Below are 25,129 nucleotides of genomic sequence, written 5' to 3'. Positions count from 1 at the left end.
CACAGCTTCTTCAGACTGTTTTTGTTCTTGATAGACATTCCTTAGAAATGTGTTGCTAAATCAAACTTGCTTCAGGGATTTATTTGTGATTAAAGTGCTTAACCAAATTTAATGTTTCTAAGTGCTTCTGAGGCAAATTTTTGAAAATACTCCAGGAGAAGAGTCATCAAACGTGACTGCCATGTTCCACCTACATGCCACCATGGAAACTAATTCTTTGCAAGTTAGTGTCACCAATCTGTGTATTATACAAGGCTCAAATTTTGTAGATATTGGCAACATTCACAGAGGAAAACAATTTTTGAGGTATCTAAAAAATGTCAAGAACGACCTGAAATGATTGCTTTCAACCAAAATGACTTCCTGTATCATTTGATGCAAGGCTTTTCGAGACTTTTTTTCTTCAACTTTTCATGACAGACATGGCTACCAGATGCTATGTTGAATGAAACTGGAGTTCCAAGAATACTGACGAGCAATTTTGAGGAGGGCCGAAAAACAGCATTAAACCAGAATGGCATATGGAAAGGTCAAATAAGAGACAAAAGGAAGAACAGCATGAACCCAAGAATAAGAAAGATACACTGAAGACACAATAAGCTGTAGTCCTCTAGAAAATATGGGTTCATCACTCCAGGTGATGTTTGCTAACTTAGCACACTGAACGTAATCAGTGGCGACAGGCTGGCAAGTGAGGCAATGAAGTCTTCAAAACCGCTTTGGCCCATGGAGTTCTTGTCAGGAGTATAATTGAGGCTGACTATCTAGTGATTTTCCAAAGAAATCCATCCATCCATTTTCAACATGCTATCTTCGTGAAGTGGGATTTTTCTGTAATATCGATCAAAATAACATTGCAAAGAAGACTGGACAAACGTAAAACACTGCATGTGTCATTGTCCTTCACAACCCCTAATGGTGGGAAAAGCACACTGAGAAGAAATCAAATGGATTCTACAGATGCAAATAATCTTTAGATCTAATAATCATTAGATCTAATGGAGAGTGGAGTTTTGTTTGTTTCAAATTATTGTAATAAGTGTCAGGCAGAGTTTTGTTTTCTAAATTTTGATTTTTTTGGTTCTGTTAGGAAAGGTGAAAAAAAATGCATGCTGTCAAGGCCAACTTTAAAATAAACACACCAAATGATACACAGATGTCAATGCAATATCGATAGCACGCTTTTATTTTGAAGTTGGCGTTCGGATTAAGGTAGTTCAAACGATGTACTCTGTCGTCATACAATACGGTTTCCAGCGTTGGCATTAGCTGCTAAGTGGGTGTTGTATTCAAATGCAGTTAAACGTTTCCAACCCGGACAGAAAAACTGTCCATCTATGCATTAATCGTTTATAAAATATCTGAAGAACGTGGGCTTTCTAATAATCGATAAAAGCTGAACAACAAAACTGTTTTTGCAACACAAAGGATTCAAATTAGATTTAACCACTAAACTCCCCTTAATCATACAACTGTTGAGGAACAACAGCCAAAAATATTCGACCAAGTGACGGCACACAATTTTGAGAACTTGGAGTTGCTCTCATACAGTCGGTACCTCAGGTAGCAAATACGGCTATGAAAGGTTAATCACACGCCCACCTGTAAGCCTCTCTCACCATCTGACATTGCAGGCACTTCATTTCTCCAGCTGGCTTGGATTCTTTCATCATTGACTGTAATGAGCCACACGATCAACTCAAGGCCTAATTACAACCCCACACTTGATATCCGATAGCCTCGCACTTTGGGAAGACTAAGCAAGTTCGGAGGCGGTCCACGAGGGATTTCGTCCAAATCAGTCCCTTCCAGTCGTGTGCGAGAGGAAACGAAGGTGTCATCTATCTTGCTAGCAGAATCCCGGGGAGGCCATCAACGAGCAATTAGCATGTAAATTAAAGTGGAAACTTCATCAAGGAGCATTCGCGCTCTCATGTCGGTGCTGTGAAAGTGTCCTCTGTGGACAGGACGAACAAATACGAACAAAAGGAAGCCTTCGTCCACTGGCCCCATAGCCAAACAGCCACCTGGCAGGCACTTTTGATTACCGCTGTCAAACAAAGCAAACACTTACCGTGTCCTTCCACTCAAGGAGTTTAAGGGCCAGTGCTGTACAAATAATTGCATGTACGTGAAGTGAATTGCAAAGAGCCAATAGGGACTGGAATGTCTTGGATTAAAGATCTAAGATTAAATACCTTAAAACTAAGGAAAGCTGAAAGCTAAAAGTGAACCCATTGGTTCTGTAAAACAGAGAAAAATCTGAAGGCCGGACGTTGGCAAAGGTAGTTATAATCTCTTCAGGGTTTGTTCAAGGTTGCAAACGTTTGCCCAAAGGTCGCCAGGATGTCTTTTTAGTACACTCCTAGTAGGGCTCCACAATTAATTGAATTTTAATCGCGATCACGTTATTGGCTGCCATGATTAATTAAGCTGATCCTCAGCGATAATAACATTTGAAAAGCCGACACTGTATGTCAAATCAAGCACTTTGTCAGCCTACCACCAGAGGGCAATGTTTCCTACCTTTGCATGACAAAAGCTTCTCTCACCCTAACATATTATTTATCAGTGTCAAATGACATTGAGTTTCTCACCCGATTCCTAATATAGCCAGTGCTAGCTGTCAATTGAGACCCATTTTGAAAAATCCGATGGGCGAAAAATTGGAAGAAATTTGGTTTGAAATGACCGAAAATGACAGACTGCTAATTGATTAAAATTTCCTTAAAAGTACATAATGTGCTTGGTTGTATGTAGGCTTCAGTTTTTACATTGGTTTGCACTCAGCAAGATTGTTAGCTATGTTGCCCTGTGTGCCATTTGTTTGAATTATTATTTACTTATTTATTTATTTTAATTTATTGTTGTTATTTAGAAGTATCAAGGCTTGAAGCCTTGTTTAAATACTGCTTGTTTAAAGGGCAACAAATAGACATGTTTGACAAAAACATGACAAATTATTGGGATTAATTATCATTACTTCAATATTGACCAAAATAATGGTGATCATGATTTGGGCCATAACCGTGCAGCCCTAACTCCAAGCAGAAACCTGTTAACTAAAATGTGGACTATAATTATACAGCAACACTTCAAGTGATGTTGTTTACACTAAAAATGAACTGATTAAAAAAAAATGCTAGTTGTAGCTGCAGAAATGGTATTTGATTGACAGTTGAGCAGTACACTGTTTGAGCACTTTCAACTGACACGCCCACATCATCTGAGACCAGATGGGATTGCGCTTTCATGAACTGAAAGCCCAATTTTATGCACGTACTTGGGTTTTGTTGTATTTTAATTTGTCTAAACAATTGACTACAGTTATCCCTGGAGTGTGTCAAATCAAGGGCCCTTCAACAAAAAAAGGTAAGGGCAGGAATAATGGAAGACTTTGGTGGGAGCTGCTGGCCCTTGGCAAACACAGGAGCAGCAGGTAATTAGGGGGAGTTAAAAATGCGAACGTCAAGGATGGAGTGTGAATCTCCCGCAAGGAGAAAAGAAGCACCAAGAGCATCAGCTGGAAAGGGTTCCAATCACTAAGTTGGAATCTGAGATGACCCCCAATGAGCCTGGAGGCAAATTGGCCAAATGTGTTCATGTCAGGTGGGTAGAAGCTGCAAAACTTAATGAATAAGACATAGGATGGAATAATCCCACAAGACCATCAGTTTAGATAAAGTCAATGTTCTTTATTTATATAGCGCTTTACAACCACCTAGAGGTGGACCAAAGCTTGTTAAAGTTTCCAGATTTACAGTTTACAATATGACAGTTCCATTCCATGATAAATACGCAACTGGCTCTAAATTTTACATCGTCTTTCTGTCTAGTATAAACGATTCAAATATGGTAGCAGTCAGTGAGGATCTTGCGAAGTTAAGTACATTTTTAAAATTACCTGTAGAAATAGAGAAAAGGACACTAAAATGGTCTCCTTAAAACTAAATTCCTGAGGCCTTTCCAAGTGACACCTCATTCTCATTCAAGCTCATGTTGCTAAATGAAACATTTTGTTTAAATTATGACCCAACGATGTACTCCAAAGTTTTTATCGTGTGGACTGACATATCACACGTACCGGAAACTACCTTTGTATGATCCAAGATAGGCACATCTTTGATCATTCTACAATCACGACCACTAGCAAGCCTATGACAATGTCTTTCATCAATTTTCTGATCATGACCACTGGCAAGTCTATTAAAATGTCTTTAATTAAGTTTTTGATTATGTGTAGTCATGTCTTGAACATGTCTTTGATCAGTTCATGTCGATGACTCGCCAGGTTTGTGTTTCCGATTGTGTGTGAACTGCCTGTATCCGCACGTGTCTGCAGCTCAAAAGTCATAAAGAAATCAAAGCACACTTGGCCCCAAAGTCCACTTCCTTCATATTAAGATAACGCAAAATGTTATCCGCAAGTCATTTGTAAAACATGGCTTGTTACATCAACATACCTACGTATCTTTGAATTGCGCTTAGAACTGGCAACCTGGAACCATAAACACATAAAAATGTTCCTCCTCGACTCCTTCCTCAATTAAGAGAGCCAGTCGAAGATCATCCTATTGAATTTTCAATGTTATTATGAGCGCCAAGATGCATCCTGTGGTCTTGGGTTGCGTGACCGTGTAAAAGGAGAGTTCCATTAACAAACCCAGGCTACACTTGCGGACTTTCCAACATGCAAACCTTCTCTTTGAGTCAAGTTGTTTTACTTAGAGGCCTGGATAAACAAATTTAATTGGGTCTACGACTACGCTTGTAACTCTTATCTCAAGTAATCTTCTGCAGCTCAAATTAATCGCAATGCCGTTAATACGCACACACGCACACACACACAAATGTGCTTGTGATTCTTACTCGTAAAACCTGAAACTTGCGCAATTGTACTTTATAACAAAAAAAATAGTTGCACCATATTTTGGGGATTTTTAATTTATTTAAACCAACATCCTATCTTCAACAAACTGAAAAGGCCTGCATATTTGTCACCAACATATCTATAAAAAAATGAATGAATGGAGCAATATTTTCAATATAACGACAAATATAATAAAATAGCAGTTCAATCTCAAAATAAATATTTGATAGGGTATTCTTCCGTCTCCCCATGTTTAACTGAATAACTATTTTTTAGTTATTCATGACAATAGAAAACCAAATATGAGATAATAAATCACTTGTGTACTTTTATTGCACCATATAATTGATTTAATGTGAACAATGTAATAACATATGCAACTTCCTGTGCCCCATTGGTTTGCATCCTCTGCAAAACAGCCAACAATTTCTATGGCAACGAATAAAGTGCCATACTGCGCGATACTACGGGACTTTGGTCTCGATTAACACCAAGTAAATTCTTGTGTCACTATAGTGTCAATAACATGGATTTTTTTTTTCAACTTAAACTTTCTTGATGAGTTCTTTACCTAGCTATATTATTATTCAACAATGAGAATAAATTAAAAAATAGACAAATCAAAACAAAGAAAGGAAAACGGGGAGGCAGACACGGAGATGGCAACCAATGTGTGTTCCATGTGCATGAACTAAAAAGGGACTGCGTGACGGACAACCAAAATAAATAAACAAATGTAAAGGATCGATTCTAGCTTTTTGGTATCAATATGATATTGGCATCAACTTAAGTAGCGATTCTATCAATACCTGGATCGATTGGCACAGCCCTATTAAAAAAGAGCACCAAACAAGTAGATGGGATTCTCTGTAAAAAGCTAGGAATGGCTTGCACAAACAATTAAAAAAAAAGATGCATTCGAAAACATCCAATGGAAATGAGACTCAATGGCGAGATAAAATGGCTCATTTCTCTTCAAATCTTTATCATCAGTTGTTTTAATGAAATCACAATTTATCAAAGTTGCGTGCTGCTTAAGCATCAGCAGATGCTGAGTTTTACCAACGCAAAAAAAGGTAGACTTGTCCAAACCGCATCCACAAGACGCTTTTAAGTCCATAAAAACCAGAGAAAGTGCTTAGTGATTTATTGCCCCCAGGAGACATGGCCGCTCCCACGCAAACACACGCACGCACACATGCACGTGCTGTACTTTATCCGCCAGCAGATTTCCCAGCTGTAAAGCTTCTAGACCACTCTATTATCAGCGGATAGATGAGACACAACATTAGGCACACCTGGACATCCAATACAAAGGTGGTAATGGATTGAGAGCTCAGTTCAGTGAGCTTCAAAGAAATAACAGATTTTTAATTTTTTTCTTGACTAAAAAATTAAATTACTTCCAACAATTTAGTTGTTTCCCCTCCACTGAAATTTGCTCATTAACCTTCGTTTATTCTTTCTTTTTTATCTAGTAAGTTATTCATGAGGAAAGAAAAACAATGACAGCAAAAACATGAGAAAATTAAATCAGTTGTGTACTTTTATTGTATCATATAATTGATTTGTACTGGCCTGTACCGAAAAACATGTCTATCATATAAAGGGTTGCTGGAGTACCCATTGTGAACAGTTAAGGTAACTGCTTATTAGAAAATGTTTGAGTCATAAATGGTCAAATAAAAAGGATAATGTCAAGATATTTCTGAGCAAAATCCCACAGCTTCAGATAGGTCATTCATTTCTACTCCTGAATTGAAAGGACAATTATTATTTGGTTCAGCTTTTTGTACTTTTTGGGGAAAAACAAACAAACAAAAAAACAACTCCTTGAACTCAGGAACAGTTCCAAAGCGTGATTTAAAACATTTTAACTGCACAATTTTCAAAGATTGTGATAGTACTAGACTGGCTTGGGTACAGATTTTCGATGTGTTTTCCCTGGGCTGATAAAACTTGTTTCGCAATCTCCACAAACGGACGCGATGTATGAGGATGTGGTGTGGGTTGACTTAAGGACCTAAAACACATTGACTTGGCAAACACAAGTGTGAACCTGACGTGCACACTCTATTGACCTTTTGCTAACTCACATTATCGAGGGCGGCTACTGCAGTGCTTCTGTGCATCATGAAGCCTCCTGCCTCACGCGCAATATGCAGGTACAATAACAAAATACTCTTGCAGAAAGAGATACTGTTTAGAGATATTGAGATATTGTTCTGTGACAACAACATCTTCGCTCACACGGAGCAAGCGAGAAGACAACACACACACACAAAAAATACACTTTGTTCTCCCTCACTCAATATATTTTCAAACTTCCACGCCTGGTCCGATGTTGTTGTTGTTTTGTTTTTTTTAAGATGCTTCCGCCTTTTTGAACACAAAATTGTGACTTTGTTGATTGTTTGTTACGCGCGAGTCGGACGAATGACACCTGGCCGGTCAGACTGCATTCGCATTTCAAAAAATCGGATATGTCGCGGATCTAGTACCGCAAACTCAAGCGGCCCGGGTCGCATTTGAAATACTGGAAGTCGGATCTGTGTCGTTCACATTGTCAACAAAAGATCAGATAAAGTTCGGATAGGGGCGGAAAAAAAATCGGAATTGCGTCACATCAGCTCCTGATGCTGTGTCAACAATCGGTAAATGACTAGTTGGCGTAAAGCGTTTTGAGTACCCAAGGTAGAAAAGCGCTATAAAATTGTAAGTCCATAACATTGGCTTTAGTCAATTATTTTCTTTAACACACTAACAGATGCAGTTGAATCCATTTACCTTCTGCTGCATTTGAGACTAACCCAAAGTGCTGGCAGCAATCTTTGGTTTGACCATCAAAAAGATTGGGGCTTTTTTCTTTTGTCAACGACAATATATATATATATATATATATATATATATATATATATATATATATATATATATATATATATATATATATATAAACATCATCCATCTTCTTCGTTGCAGACTTGCTCAAAACTGGGGTGTTCTTGAGTTGAGTTTGCTATATTAGCATCTGTGTTACTATTGTTTGCTGTGGCTGCAGTCACAATTGGGTGCTTACTACTTTGCATTTATGTGGTAGGCTAAACTTGAGATGCTTCTGCGGTATACAAAGAAAGTATAACCCTCTGCGTTTATCGAAGATGAACTGCCCCTCCCTCCAAAATAGACCATAGAATGTACCAGATGGTTAGAATTGCTGTATTATTTTTTTTTTTATGATTTTGAGTGTTTTACACCAAAATGTACACGTCTTCTCTCTCCTTAACATTAATCCAAGATTAATATTAAAGAATATCTGATTATGCATACTTTTTTTATGGTGTTATCCTTGGTCTTGTACCTATGCCAGGGCCAAACAGCTTTAATTTGGATCAGCACCTCCTGCCTGTGAATTAATATAAACTCATGTATTATTCATATAAAACAAAATACAGCAAATAAATATTTTTTCCCTACCAACTACAAGCTATATAAAAATGTCCTCTGTCTGAGGTCATTCAAGATGATTTTTTGTCTCATGGACATTATTAAATGATAAAAGAATAAAATATTAGATGGCTGTCAGACTTCACCTTCAGACTAAACTTAGCTCAGCATCAACATAAATTCAGCAGTAACCCAAAAGTGCAGTCACAAGCTGCATAGGTTTACTCAAACTTAATGAACCTTTTCTATTAATAAACGAAACAACGGTTACTTTGGTGTTCCACTTCCTTGGCAACTCCATTTAAGGGCACATGTTGTGTTTAAGTTTAAGTTCCCATCGAACCAAAGCGCATATTTCCTCTTTAAACACACACTATGATGTTGTTATGGTCCAAAATGAGGAAATGAGATGATGCCAATAAATAAGGAGAAGGTTATTAAAAAGGAGAGTGAGGAAGAGAAAGAAGGGGAGGAGGTGAAGGCGTGAGCACTCCATTTGCAAAACTACATCCCACGACTCCAAGTAGCCTTTGAGCAGATGCATTTAGAAATCACATGTTTATTTTCGCGGATATTATCAACTCAATTGACAGTTCCACAGAAAAAATGATTGGGCATTTTAGGTGAATTCAAGGCCTTGTGTTTGAGAAACTTCCATGAGAAAAATTTCCTAAATGATCCCGAAAATATATCCTACACAGATTAATCTAGTTCTTTTTTTTTTTAGTTTGAGAAATAAAGAAGTGAAGTGAAGTGAAGACATTTCTGTTCAAGAAGACAGGCTGATGTTCTATTTGGACTTAGGATTTAAATATAAAGGGGACGCCAAGTCAAAAAATTGTTGTAAGTGGCCCTACAAGTATAAGCACGCTGAATCATAGTGTTTGTAGAATACGATTTAAAACCGATAAATCCACTCATTTTATCTGTCTAAATGAATGGCAACTTTGCTGCTTGCTTTAAACTGAAAAACAGTTGCTCAGTAACCAGAGAATGACCGTCTCACCTGTTTTCTGAGCTAGTGTGACATTCACAATCTGAGCCATCACTGGTTGTTAGCTAAACCCTGAGAATCCGTGATGTCATTTTCAGTCGTCGGCAAGTGACAAAATTTGAATAATTCATATTCCACAAGTGCAGTACTATTCAAAATAATGCTTGCACTTTCCACAAACCGAATAAGTATAAAGTTAGACAATACCGGCAAGTTGTAATGGCAAAAGTAGACATATCAAACATAAAAACAGAGAACTAATAACAGACAGGTTAAAAAAAAAAAGACTCGCAGATAAGCAAGTTTGCAAAGTACGTGAAAATTCACTCCTTCAAAATAGTTGACTGGGTTGAGTCTAGGCTTTCATGCTACCAAGGATGTCGGCGGACCTCCTTGGCTGGCGGATAAATGACGTATGACAACATTCCAAGCGTGGAGGGCCATCAAGTCGCTGCTGTGTTTGTCTTCACAGAGGAAGGTCAGCCTCAGTTTTGGCCATCACAGACCAGTGTCAGCTCTACATACTCGCAGACTCTTGACCTACTTGGGTGTCAGACATCTTTGTTTGCCGACACTTATCACACTCATCACTTCAACTCTTTTAGGCTTTAACATCACGTGTTACTGTTCTATTTGTACTTTCCCTATCATGTTTTTTCATCACAAAAAGACATTTTTGGGTTGTTGAAAACGCCAGAACCCCCCCACCGCCCACCCCCCCCCCAAAAAAAAGAAAAAAAATGTTCTGGTTAATGTCTATCAAGATAAAGGATATAAAAACTAATATTAAACAGTTCGTTTAACACAATAACAATAATGTAAGCTAGCTGCTAATGTTAGCCCCACCGAAACCATCTATTTTGGAAACGTCTGTCCCTAACCTAGCCGGCTGAACTTGAATTTGAATATTAACATTGAATTAGAGGAAATCACTCACAGTTTTTGCCTAAGCATAAACAATGCATCACTATGCTGTGAAGCAGGGTAATACAGGTATTAAAATACAAAAACAGATTCTGTATCTCGTCATGTCCATAAAAGTTTACAAAACAATACAGATCAAATGATTTGTAGTGTTTTTAGGCTCAAGCCAACCTTTCACTGGATGTGTAATGAGCGTAATGAGCTAGGTTTAGAATGGTAAATCCATATTTTCAGTTATGTTGATGAGTAATAGAAAAGTGATGCAATAGTAGTGTAATGCATTACATTTCAAATATAGTAATATTGTATTTAGTGTATAGACAAAACAGATTATTACTATTATACACACGACAAACTAATACAGTACTCTGCTACAAACACGCATGCATATGACTATTATCGCATGCACTGTGTAGCCAACTGACATTTTTGGAGAACTGTATTACTTTCTTGCCTGGGAGCATGGAAATATGCTGTTCTTATTGAACTGAACACACACAAAACCTTCCTCCCCCGCTCCTCTCCTTCCACTTGTGTGGTGTTTACTCTGCAAGGGCAGTAATGCTTTCGTTCAGGACGACACCTCCTCCGTGTTTGGCTCCTGCCAAGTGGCCCTGCCCATGCTCCAACATGACAGCTTCATAACTTTTGTCATTTACACACACAACAATTCCGCTGCTTTATTCGAGAAGATATTGTAATTATAATAGGGAATTATATGCGTCTGCCTGCTAAGTACAACATGAGTGATACTAGTACATATAAGTACTTGTACTTTATTTTGTGAGACGTGTTCATCGGTAATGAGGCCGACAAAGGCAGTGTGGTCAGAGACCTTGTTCGGGCAACTGGTCAGTGTGCTGTTGCTTAAGTCCGCTGTAAGAACAAGAAAGGATTCAGGACACATCCTTATGGTGCCCCTGTGCTGCAGAGAAGCTTGTTTACTTGTGTCCAACAGCGTGGTCGGTTGATGAGGCAGTCTGATATCTGAGCGGTTAGATCATAGGTGTCGAACCCCAGTTCTTGAGGGCCGGAATCCTGCATATTTTCCGGTTTCCTCAGAACTTACCTCACATATATATATATATATATATATATATATATATATATACACACACACACACAATATAAAATGTGTGTATGTGTGTGTTTGTGCGTGTCTGCATAAATTTAATAATTTCCTGAAAATGCATTTTATTAACAATTGGTTGAATGACCAATTACATTAATTTGGACAAATGGAAATTAATGATAATTTAGCAGCAAATGAAAATGAGCTCTGTTGTTCTTTTTATAAATCAATTTACTTTTAGGACAGTTAAAACAATTGTAACATTTCTTATTTTTTTAGGTTTGAACAATATTTACTGCATTCAGTTTGATCGGTAGTCAATTCCCATGTACTCATGGAAAGTATTTTTTTTCCTGATTTAATTAAAAATGAAAATGAATTCCTATGCTCGGCAGGTTAACGTCAAGGCTTCCAACAGGTGTAGGTGTGTTGCCGTGGCAACCCCTTTGAGGGTCTTAAAGGGACCTTATTATCATATTAGTCTGGTGGTCATGTGGAGTAAGAAGAGGGGGGAAAAGGCGCTCATAGGCGGTCTGTAGCTTCGAGGGGCTTCAACGTTCAATATCACCTTGATGTATTTCCTCTAAATGAGGGGTGCCTGATGTGTCCTCAAAGGTCTTGATTTTTTTTTTATAACAATGAACAAAGTCATTTACGTAGATGAGGTCAAATAAAAAATGTAAGAATAGAAATACACGACAAATACTTATGCTTTCTTCGTTGTTTTTTTGGGCTAGAAATTAGCCTGCCTTATGAGTGCCAAAAGAGGGAAACGTTTTTTTTTTTTTTTTTTTTCTCGGCTCAGTTGAGACAACGAAGTGTCGAATGGTGTTTTTTGTTGTTTTTTTTTGTTATTTTTTCACTGTGGCACATTAACATGATTGACTCACGTAGGGGAGCTTGACAGGCACATGGGAAGTCACGGGTCACCGGAGATGCCAACAAAAACTCTCAGTAAGCCAAGACGGTAGTATAAAGCATTCACAAAAAAAAGCAGAGGACAAGAGGTTGTTTATATAAAAATGTCAGTAAAAGTAAATCGATAAATGTGGATTTTTTTAGTGAGGATGAAACACCATCACTCTGGTGTCTTGAGATCTGTTTTTTGCTAATTAGTTTCATGACCATGTCGTTAAAATAGTCTTATTAGTCGTTTTTCACAGATGACATAGAATGTATGCTTGTCAATATTGTTATATATCGTCTGTCTACTTTTGTTGATATATCGTTGCTTTAACTCTTATGATACCGCTACACAGATACTATCCATTAGCCTATCTATGGTGTTTTTCACTGTTGGTTGGTATTAAGCATACGTGGACTTTGCTTAAATCAAAAAGGTGGTTGTTAAAAAAAAAAAAAAAAAACTTAAAAAAAAGTGTAATCAATGTTCCCGAAACACAATAAGATGACTCGTCTCCTCCACGTTCATCCAATTAAAAACAATCTAAAGCCAAAACATGTATAGTTCATTTTTTGACTACTCATGCCAAAGTCCAAATATACTGTAAAACAATGAAGGTATTTCTTCATTAAAGCTTTGTATTCTTTAAAACAAATAGGAGTTTAATCCTCTAACTACATTTAAAATGAGACTTCATCCATGCAGCAATGCATGAACAAAGTTATAAAACTATGAGTTTAGTGCAAATGACCCATAAAAGTAACATTGAGTAGCAGGTGCGGGGGCGGTGGGCAGCCTGCCCCACATGCATAAAAGATGAGCGAACACACGTTAGCTCCAGCACATTTTGGGAGGTTTTTAGCAGCAGCTCTCGTCCAGAGCGAGTGGGAACAAGAGAGAGACTTCAGCTCCCATAACTTCACATTTACAGATGCTTCAGTGCTCTTAGATGCCACACCGTCATCTTACGGCAGCTCAAGAACATGAGACTAGCTAGACCTCCACCAAGGCTTTGAAAAAAAAACAAAAAACTGAGTCTGATATGGCCTAAAGGTACAGCTTGTAGATACAGTCATTAATATCACCTTTGATCAACGCAAAACAAAAAAGAAATGTTCTTAGTAATATTTATTGTATGTCATTTCCTCCTTTCTCCAATTTTTCCACAAGTAGTTCCATCTCGCGTGATGGACTTCAACAAAATGAAATAATGAAATAATGAAATAATGAAGAGATAAATAAAAGCAGACAGGATTGGGTACATAAACATCATATGTGGTTCAAGATCACCTTCTTGCACAACTGAATTCATCAAAACACTGAGTCATGACATCATATTATGAATGAAGACCTCCTAAAGTAAAAAAATAAAATAAAAAGCTGTTTTGTGGGGGGGTCACATTGTTTGTCTTTCTTTGGCATTCTGATTGGCTAAACTGACCAATCAAGGCACTGTTGTCAAGCACCACCTGTTGTTTTGGCCAATGTTCTTTATGGAAACACTATTGTTTCAAAGGACATTTTGAGCCTGGATTAGGGATGAATAGTATTTGAAAAATAGCTTCTTGCAGATTAATGGTAGATAAAATATGTGTCAGTGCTTTATCACTGGCCAACCTTTTTTTTTTTTGCATGACACATTCTAACTTTTTTTTTTTAAACTATAATTATTCCACCACAGAAGTGGTTTCTGTGCTTCAGCGATCATCAAGCTCAAATAAATCAGCTTCATTTGCATACATTTCCATTCCTTAATTTTCTTTTCCGGCCCACTAACAGAAGGGGTAATGGTATTTGCTTTTTGAGCTCCATCCACTTTTATTACTATGAGGTAATTTGGGGACAAGTACAGTGTCCCTAATGGGAATAAGAAGAATAGTGTGGTCTATTGTAAAAAGCTGTAAAAACTTTGTTAAGCTCCATCTACTGGACTTGACGAATTGCTGAACAAAGCGATCTTGGTCCCAGTGCAAGAGGACTACAATCCCCTAAAGTATTTATATTTAAAAAAATGAATTAATTATTCAAGTGTTTTTTTTTTTTATTTTTTGCATGGAAATTGGTGATACAGGCATTGCATCATCAACCCCTTAATGCAATAGAAATCATGTTTGGGAAGAATTTCACAACTATCTTTCTTTTCAAAAGCGCCATATGCTAATATTGTCTTTAATGAACGTCCACGTACTACAAAATAGGTATGTGTTTTTAAGTAAACAAATAAGATCAGCCATTCGGCCACTAGATGGTGAACCAAGACAAAAATACGGTGAACCAAGACAAAAATAGAAGTGTTTGTCAAGATGGTCTTTGCAAATGGGTTTCTGTTTCAGTGTGGAAGCAGTCGAAGTATTGCTGAGGTATCCCAGCTCTAATTTGCAACAAATTGATGAATATTTCATTTTTCCCACTCTTTTTTTTTTTTAATAATACTTGCGATAGCCCCTTTTTTTGGGGGGAATGCGTCTACAAGAAAGGTTTGTGTAGCAAACAGTGGCAAAAATGTCGTTCCGGGGGACCTTCTTATTCGAAATATTTTTAAAGTTTACTTACCTGACTTGGTTAACTTTTTTTTCCCCTCAGCCCTAAGACTATAATGTAATTGATCATTGCCACTGATATAAACACGACTGCCATGTAGTTATCATGATACCACAATAGAAATAAAGAGAAATAAGAGACAGACTGATTTTGGATCAGCGAGAGTGCAGCGAGTGGGGCACAGACAAGGGAGGGGCCCCCAGTGCGCCCTCACACGCTGTCACGAAGCGTTTCAGGTTGGTCTGTGAGTGGGTGAAGTCATCAAACAGAAGCTTTGTGACTGAGCTGCCCGAGGTGCAACAACCCAAAATAACTCCCGCACTCTATCGTCCTTCAGACGTCTTCGTCTCAGCCTCCTGCTGAACCCTTCCTGCTCCTGCAGCGCCTTTGCTCACCGCTATGCGACCTCGCCGCCTATGCTATCTTTATATGATTGAATGACTGCTGTCACACAATAGCACCCTTTATGAACGCAGACGTTATAAAAACACGTGAGCTGGTGGAACAAAAAGCAATTGCGCCATTGATAATACATAAAAGCGGACAAAACTATTGGGATACTTGGAATTGTTGTTTAATGCTATTCTTCCCATTGCTCGTACCGTTAGAGGCCTCAACATAACTGCTCAACATTTTTGTGTCTGTTGCCAGGTGAGGAAAAAGTGGTATTTGAATTAGTAATATTATAACCACACCACCAGTTTCACCAAGAAATACGGTTGGGTGGACAAGTCAAGACGAGAGCAACAAGTCATTCGTTTCGGTTTAAAAATTTTTACAGTTATATGGCTAACATTTGCCTCCAACAACCAGTTAGACTGAGCGATATTGGTTAGGGTTAGAATTAGGTGAATTTGGTGGATGCACAAAACAGTCTCAAGAACCCATGCCAAAAATGCAACAGGATTTCAGTCATTAAGGTTTGAAGGTGAAGGTTTGTTCATTACCTCTAGAAACAGAATTTCTAGGTGCAGCTTGAAACAATGAGGGAGGGAAATCTGAGCTTTTCTGCAGACGCTACTGCCCCTGTGACCCAAGCCTGGGTGAGCAGTAGAAATTGGATGCATGGATGGATGAAGAAATTTCAAGAACCTATGTCTTAAAAGAACATGGTCTTCCACTTTGTTTAAAGTAAAATTACTTCCTGACACTAGTTTAATTAAAAAAAAAAAAAAAAAAAGCAAAAACCACACAAAGCCTGAAATACAGTAGTCGTCCATTTTGGTTTTAAGCACAGTGGCCCACAGCATACTCGCGGCACACATGGATTCACATATTTGCATTTGGGTTTGTTTTTTTCTTTTCAAATTGCTTTGGGCTTTGTTTTCTAATAAACTGAATTAATGATGTTCCTAAGCACTGACACCAATAAGACATGAATTACTCTAATTTTGTTAAACGAGGGCACACATTTCTGAAATATTTATTATTTAATATGTTATATCCGTGGACAGTTATAGTGACTGTGGATTGTTCATAGAATAATAATTGTGCTTTTGGAAGTTTGTTGATGGCCACTTTGATCAAATGATAAACAGGAAGTGACCTTAAGCCTTGTTTGAAGAACTGATTTGAAGTTCTAACCCTTATTAGAAACCCTACTCCCATTTTGATCCCATAAACCGGGCTTCAAACCCTAATCCAAGTTTGCAACTTCACCCCGATCTTTAATCTTTAACATGGTACCATAAGTTCCTCCACCTTAACTTTGGTAGAAGTTTCACGTGGCTTATGGGACGCTCAAACCCAAGCAGCATACTGAGCGTGTCCTCTTCAGAGTAACTTACTTTGAATACAAAGCACAACAAAAAGAATACAAAAAGGTGATGTCCTTGTCTAACTTACCTTCAAGAACACCCCTCAATCAGGTCCAATCATTCCCATCCGGCGTACGCTCCAGCCTGCTGATCTACAACATCTTTGCAAAGTCACCCGGACTCGGTGCCACTATCAATTGCGCCTGTCGCTCTTGTGTGCGTGCAACGAGTATGGCGTGCAAGCGAGTTATGTGCAGGCAGGCCAAGGTGTGAACCGCCAGCGCTCCCTCGTAGCGTAATCAACACCTTTGACCCCGCCAGAAGCTCCATAAAATGTTGCATAACCATAAAAACCAGGACGGAGGGTGCAGAAATTTTCATGTACTATTGTAAAGTCCTTGAACCTGAGTATATACACTGTAAATGAAATACAGTACAGAAGACTTTACACTGTGCATACAGTGCAACACTGAAAGATTGATAACCATATGTCTCAGCTTCAAATGAGATCACTATAAACGGAGGGATGTGCCAAAAAAAAAAAAAAATAATAGAAAAATAAATCACAAAAAAATGAATATTATTGTATTTAATGGAATTGAGAGAAAAAGTTCTGTTTAAAATGGATATAATACACGTCTGCTTCAGTCAATTTTTGTGAAACTACGCCAGAAACACACTGCCAAGGAAGAGACAACATCACATCACAGGTGTGCTGCAAAGGTTAACATCAAATTAAACGCACCAAAAAAATGCATGGATGTCAACGCAATGCAATGGCCATAGTACACTTTCATTTTTAATTTGGCCTTTGCAGCGGTGGTTACTAGCAGCTAACTTTACTCCACTTTGTGATTTTGTTTTACTTTCTGCCACATCCCCACCTACGTCAACACATTGCCATTAAAATATCATATTCCGTCAACAAGGATGCTAAGAAACCGCTGGTCGATTACACTGTCCATTACATTGTACAATATGGCACAAGTGTCCAACCGCTAACTATATGGTCCATTCAAATATAATCGGACATTTCAATCCAGACAGAAAAAAAAGATTCCTTGTATGTATTAAATGATAATAATGGCAAATATCTGAACAATGTGGGCTATCAATATATAAAAGTTGACTATCAAAAAGAATGATGGGAGTGAAATGACTAATATTTTTACTTAATTACCGTGAATCATGAAGTTGTACAATCACAACTCAAATAACAGGTCTTCTGTCTACCATTCTAGTGTTTTTTTTATGTAAATGAATCAATAAGGAATAGAGTAGCAGTTGAGGTCCATGCCATTGTTCATTTATTTATTTGGGGGGAGCACATTTAAAACATAATAAATGTTAGAAAGTCTCGATTTGTCATTACGTCTTGCAAAGCAGGCTGGAGTAGATCATGACAATTCTTTCCACAGCTACAGTTTGAAGCCAAAATCATTACACAATCAGATTATTTTACATTGTTTCTGAATTAAATTGTAGACCCAAAAATCTGAATCAAACTAAATTGTGCGATTAAAAAATTCTCACTCGAAATTTAAAGTATGAGTCTGTCTTTGAAGGACACCAGAAAATGGAAAAAGTGACTATAAAATGTATTCTTTTGAGCAAAAATGCCGTTTTTCTGTGAGATTTCAGGCATGGTTTCTTAAGACTTAGATGAGCCGAGCAAATTTTATATTGCAAAATGAAACTGGCTTCAGCAACAAATGACAGCTAAAATGCCATTTCAAACCAAAATGGCTTGTCATTGTTTCATGAAACATGTTTAATGGCTTGCTCATGATGCACCAAACTTCACAGTTTATGTTTCTAAGTGAAACTGGCTTTAGGGGCAGAATTTTCAAAGATTTACAGTAGGAAAGAATCATGAATGATTGATTTCATGGGTTTTTCGGACTCTTGAAACTTTTTTTTTTTTAATCACAGACATGTCTTCCATCTTTCATGTTTTCAAGTGAAATCGGGGGGGATTTTGTGGTGAAAAGAAAAAATCCCTTGGGCTTGACTGAGTTCTTTCTTGCGGTAGATGTAAAACAAACTACATGACAAAAATAGCAAGGACATCACACAGCGCAGAATGAGTGCAACAATCAAAGTGACATGAAAGCACATAATCCCTTAGCGTTATCACTCTTCAGAGTGTTGACGGGTGTCTATCAATGAGAAGATCCATGGATTACCGATCCTCCTCGTCACGTAGGCCAACACATGCATGTCATCTCATTTGACTCTTGGCAGATGGCAGAAAGCTTCTGAGTCACATAGGGGTCATACACATACAGTACATATACGCCATAACACTCCCACATACAATACTCCTGATTAGAATGTATTGTCTAATGCTTCAAGTTGTTTTATTGCTTTTTATTGTTCATATTCAAAGGCCAAATAAAATGTCTTTGTGAAGACTTTGCTTTAGACGAAAGCTTATTATTGTAAACTGTAATGCAAGATTGTTCGAAAATATTTGGTGGCGGTTGTGAGCATGAACCCCCAATTGGCAAGTTTATGCCATATGCAAATATTAAAACATTTACTCACACCAAGACAATAAGAAAAAGCCAAATGTTTTTCATTTTACAAGATCCATCTATCGATCAAACACAAATTTCAATTGATCCCTGTAAATCATTATAATGTACTCACAAATGTCTCTGGTTATTTTCTGACATGGGGTTTTGAGACTTTTTGCAGGTCTCCTTATGTGCACCAACCAAATTTTATAGAGCTCAGTGAAACCGGCTTGCAGGTTGAATTTTCAAGTTTTTGGAAATTGCCACAGTGTCCCTAAAACATCACTGTGAAGCCAAACGCAGCACCTGCCTTGTTAAGCACGGTTTCTTGATTTTTTTTTTGGCTTTGGCAGCTCAATTTTCAAATGTGCCTACATTGGATGGGTGAAACGACCCTAAAATATAATTAAAAATGCCACTCTTCCTGTCTCGTGGCTTTGTGTGTGTGTGTGTGTGTGCGGTTCAACTCCTAGACATGATGAATAAATATATTGCTGCACTGTACTTGCTTTAGAGGGCCAAATATTCATATTTGTCATAATTGTGTAAACTGTGTAATTGTGTGTAATTGTGTAAACCTTCCTAAAATGTTTGCTTCACACAAAATATGTATATCATACATATATACATAAATATCATACAAAAAATATGTTTTGTGAGTCTACTATCCGAGATAGACATATTTGATTTGAAAATTCATGTAGGTATGTGAACCCACTTTCAGAGCCTGAATTGAAACAAATAAATCCAAAATCAACAAATGAATAACAAATGGTGAAAATCTTTTTAAAGTGGAAGTACTTTCCTCACTGCAAGGAGACATGTTTCACATTGTAATTCAAGTCTTTCTGACAAGCCTTTAATGAAGTTCACTTCCACCGTGCAGAGGCTCGGCAGACTGAGGAAGGTCAAAATGCCGCAAAGGTGGAAAAAGGAGACGGACTACTCACCATGTCTCCGCGCGCTTCCAGCTTGTCACGGCGCTAAATCCAAACCGCCTCCAAAGATTACATCGTCCTCATCTTGAATCTCCGCACACAGACCTCGGAGGCACGCGCGCGACCGGAACAAAAGGAAAACGGAGTGACTTGGACAAGGCGAGTCCAGTCGGGCAGCTGCGTGATCGCCTGGGTATTTGGGGAAAGTGTGGACGCGGCTTGGCTGTGCAAGCGTGAGTGCGTGCGTGCGTGAGTGCGCGCTCTGGTCCCTCCTCCCCGTGTGAGTGACACATGCCTCCACACAGACGTACGCGCGCTCACGCCGCCACTCCCCATTCATCCAGAGTGAATGTGCACGCGAGGAAGAAGAAATGAAGGCACTCATGTTGAGATAGTGGTGAAAACAAATATGTTTTTACAACTAAAATCCAGAGCACTGCTAACAATAAGTTCCTAAAATAAAATCAAAGTTTAGCATAGGTGTTCAAATACATGTCGCCCTCTAGTGGGAACTGGTGGAAGTGAGTTTTGTTTGACGCTTCATTGGTTTCTCGATCTTCGTTGAGTCAATGTTTGTGTACAAAACGTTGTACCACTGTTTGTTCTTGAAAAGCAGTCACCACCTCAATTCATCCCCTCATTATATAGTGAATTAGTGAAGTGTGGTTTGAATGTGATGATCTATATCTAAGTAAACCTGTATTTTACCCATAAAAAAAAGATCAAACGCTTCTAAAATTCCTGCTCCGAAGCAAAATGGCAGATCTTCTGTGTCCAGTATTTCCAGGCATCGATATTCAAAACCTTTTGCGGGATCTGCTGTTGTTAGACATGCCTACCAAATTTCATGAACATTCATAAAATAAGCATTGGGTGCTACATGTTTCTATTTCGTATAACAAGCCAAAACGCCTCTGAAACGGTGGTTTTAAACAAATATGGTAGACATCTTCTGATTTTTAGCTTACATGTCTACTTTTGATAGAAATGTCTCCCAAAAGCAAACTGTTACATCCTAGTCTATAGTAAATGGCCAAAATACTTTCAGTTCGATTTTGTCAGGCTCACATTCAGGACTCCAAAAATATATCACTTTTTTGGAGGCTAAGCATTCCCTTCCTAATGTTTTTGAGTAGGGAAACATGTAAACAATTCTGTTAGTGACTAAGTGCTTTTTGCAGAGACCCCAAGAGAACTGCAACCGGTACTTTCCCTGAGTTTTTTTTTTTTTTTGCAGAGATATCAAACGACAGGCTGTAGCCTCCGTGAGCTTCCCTTCATTCCTATCCTTTCTTCCTTTCTTTCTTTCTTTCTTTCTTTCTTTCTTTCTTTCTTTCTTTCTTTCTTTCTTTCTTTCTTTCTTTCTTTCTTTCTTTCTTTCTTTCTTTCTTTCTTTCTTTCTTTCTTTCTTTCATCTGATGGCCATTTGTGCCATTTTGGCCATTCTTCGCAACATATTTTCTCTTTTGTGTCACCCACACAACACATCACTAGTACAGAATATCACAGAATAGAAAAGAAGATATCCTTATTCATCCTGCTACGGGGGTCATTACTCTTTTACAGATTTTATGGCAGCAAAGCAGACAGTAGCGTCATACAAGTATTTTTTTCATTCCTAGAAGAAGGTTTTATCTGAAAAATTACAACTTTAACCTCGAACGAAATGAGGCATTTTTTTCTTGAAAAATACATGACAGAAGAGAGATTAGTCTTCAGTCTAAAAATAGACAATTTGATTCATGAAAATGAGTCTTGAAAGTAAGAGTCTGTCATTTTCTTTACTGAAATTGTTATGTTGGAAAAAAAAAAACATTTGTCCAAAAAAAACCCCTCAAAGGGACGATGTGTAAGATTTATACCGTTTCATAATTAGGGACAGCAGAAGGTGCTGCATTTACCATTGTTCGTAGTGATAACAGAAATGGCAGCCTCCAGAGGAGTGCCCCCCCCCATGTAATATAATTTTATTAAAACTAGACCTAGGATTACATTTACATCAGTTTTTTTGTCATTAAGAACACATTTATTTGCAAGTTTTTTTAAATTTATAAACATTTAATGTATTCCTTTTAAATGAAAAACTGTCTCAATCTTAGACATTGTCCCTTTAAGGAAAGCAACACTCAGGAACTTTTCAACCTTAGTAAATTTTTCCATAACACTTCTGATGAAAAATCCACTAACAAAATCAATGGAAAGGATTTGTATTGTATTTTACTGGCACAAAGCAACTTTGAGGAGGGTGCCACACAAAAACTATGTACTAACTGCTTTACAGCATACATCACTTTGTGCTTTCCCATTTGTTACAAAGATGGCAGTCAACTTGAACGTACACGCGCAATTTCATCTGTCTTGGCACAAACAGTGAATCAATAACAAGTGTCTGAGGAGGAGAAAAAAAAGAAGAGAGGTTGCCCATATAAAAAGATAATCAAGTATTATCATTGGCTTTGCTTCTACTTGCTCAACGGCGAGGAGAAATGTCTGAACAATGCTGCCCTGGTTCTTTTCCTGGTGAATTAGTAAGTAGCTTTTATCGCTCAAAATGATCATGCTAACTTTAGCTACCAGAAAATGGATAATAAAGAATAAATAGCCAGCACCAACACCAGGAACAATAGTAGATTGAATTGCTCGTTGGTTAGTCTTTTGCTCATTCCAGTCTGAAATCACTCTGTCACTAAGAGAAAGCTCTTATAGGATGTGACAGGGGATTATAACCTCCACCCTCCAAATAAATTGAATATTCCACCAGGCCCTCGATATTCCAGGTAAAACTGTCTAGAACCACCACTGCTTCTCCATGAAATTCTATCTTTACTTCCTTTTGTTAAAAATACGAAAGGGTGCATTCCTCCCAAAATAAATGTGAGTGTTGTCCTTGTTTTTTTTTTTTTTTTTACGGTAATAACTACCAAGAAATCGGCTGCTTCAAAACGGTCCTTCCTCGTGGCCCTCTCTGTCTTTTTCCTGCTTGTTATTTGCTCATTCTCTCTGGTTCTTCTTTGTAATTGCCACATTTGTCTTTCATCCTTTCTGCTTCTGGCTTGGTGCGCTGTTGGAATAACAGAATCACGGTTATGACACACGCTGGATGTCACAGTGCAACAATTCAGAAGCACACACGCACACAGAGCATCTGTCAATTTCACACTGGAAAAAACACCTCCGAGCATCTCAGGGCTTCAAGCTGCCTTTTTAGACAACTGTATTAAAACACACTGACTTTTCAATGGTCATTCATAAAATAAATTATTTTATCATGAAAGAAATGTTACATAATTCAATGGTATAATTACTCAACATGGGCCACCAAAATGTTTTGAGGTGTAGTCATAGATGACTGCTGACTGAAGTTAATGCTATTATTTCCAAGAATGCACACTCCACAGTTTAATTTGCATCGAATACATAACCAAATTATCTGCACCTTCAAGTGAGCTTAATCGTCTGTTTGCTTGCATCCTTAGCTTGTTTTCATAGCGTCATGCTGTCGCTGCTTTTTTTTCCCATAATGCTTTCTTTCTTTTTTTTAATGTTGTTTTTATCCACATCTGCTCCACTTAAAGTTTGTTGTTGGTGTAATTGTCACAAATCAGGACAAAGAAGGTTAATGCGGTGTCCTGCAGTCAATGAGCCTTTCTTGCATGGCATACACACAACATCTCTCTCGTTTGCTTTTTTACGCGCCCATATGCAAGCTATCACTGGGCAAATTATTTCTAACAATAACTATCAATAATGATATAAAGGGGAAGTCTAGGAAACAAATAATCTACAATAACATGTTATATACAGCCAAAATAACATCATTAATCATTAGTTTTCTGTATTGACTTTGTTGAATGTTAAATAAATCGCAAAATACACTAGTTGTCAAGTATGCCATTTTTTTCTGAGCTTTTCATGTGTGAAACCTTTTTTGCAGGTTAATCCCAGGGATCTTAAGTGTTTTTTTCAAACAATACAATTATGCTTGGCAAATGGTGTTCTTATTCATGTTTTCAAAGCTTTGTCTTTCTTTAATATACACTGTATAGCAGAAAAAAAACAAGTCTGTTTATAGAAGCAAAGCTGTATTATATAGATTAAAAGTAAAAAGTTTTCATGTTCACCCTGTGCCTGCATGCAATTGATCCGCTTTTATCATTTTTTTTTCTATCATGCTTTAAAATGTACAATTTTGCCCTTCAGGTCGTGCCAGCAGTGCGCCCAGCCAACAGCATTTCCGTGCCAACTGGCCAACCTCTCTGTCTTGGCCAACTTAAGCAACACACTTTATGGGCCCCCGCACAAATACACGCGTCATCATCTTTTTCATTGCATAAGAGCACTCATCGAAAGTCAAATGATTCTCTTAGAGTCAATCACCTCTCCATTCTTCTCTGTATTTGAACTGATTGAACACAGCAACGCAACTCGGGTTTGCAATTATTATCATTTACAACCACCCTAAAATATACATGAATTTAAAAGGGCCTAGATCATGATATTTTTACACTTTCCACAGTTAAATATATGCATGTAAATTTCTCTTGGCACATTGGTCATTTAATTTCTTATCAATTATGGGTTTTATGGTACTTACATTTCTAAACAGGAAGTAAAAGGTCTTTTTGAATGGCTGCGCTTCTCACCGTGTGGCTGCCACGCCCCCTTTATGATGTCCTTCAATGTCGCTGGCCACGAAATATCCATCCAGCCATTATCTTTACTGCGAACCCTCACGAGGGTCGCAGAGTAATTGAAGAAGCCAAAAACAGGTGTTTTACTGACGTGAAAATACAAAACAGTGTCAAGTGAAGGTATCAAGTGAAAGGCAGATTTTTAGGCTGTTACATACTCTCCATATAACTGAGCCTGAGGCTTTGCAACTAATGAATTTTTTTTCTTGAAAAAAAAAAAAAACGAATCAAAGAAATGCAACCAGTTCATTGTTTTTTTTCTCAGAAAGAATTCAACAGTAGTAGTTTCAAATTGTCAAACATTCTCAAACATTTACCTTTAGAAAAACTATGTCTTTAATCTGATTTTTGCCTTTTTTAATCTCAAATGAATTTGATCTTACTCTTGTGAATTATACTTTATAACCACAATATTATTTCTATAACTTCCTAGTGGACACTTGTTTAATGTTTAGGTTCAAGTAGCTCTAGAAAA

General features: G+C 37.7%; 1 protein-coding gene across 2 annotated transcripts in view; it reads right to left on the bottom strand.

The window, feature by feature from the left end:
- htr4 (5-hydroxytryptamine receptor 4) overlaps positions 1-20,153 on the bottom strand; it is a 50,424-nt gene extending 30,271 nt beyond the window's left edge. For both annotated transcript variants that reach the window (XM_088431919.1, XM_088431920.1), the window contains exon 1: positions 19,976-20,153. The gene's annotated coding sequence lies outside the window, so the exon portion shown is untranslated. The remainder of the gene's footprint in view (positions 1-19,975) is intronic.
- Positions 20,154-25,129: the final 4,976 nt, after the last annotated feature.

This window comes from Hippichthys cyanospilos, chromosome 13 (genome assembly GCF_059441005.1).
Source record: "Hippichthys cyanospilos isolate Australia breed blue-spotted pipefish chromosome 13, RoL_Hcya_1.0, whole genome shotgun sequence".
NCBI lineage: Eukaryota > Metazoa > Chordata > Actinopteri > Syngnathiformes > Syngnathidae > Hippichthys > Hippichthys cyanospilos.
The sequence above is the reverse complement of the archived record's forward strand: the minus strand, read 5'-3'. Positions and strand labels throughout refer to the sequence as shown.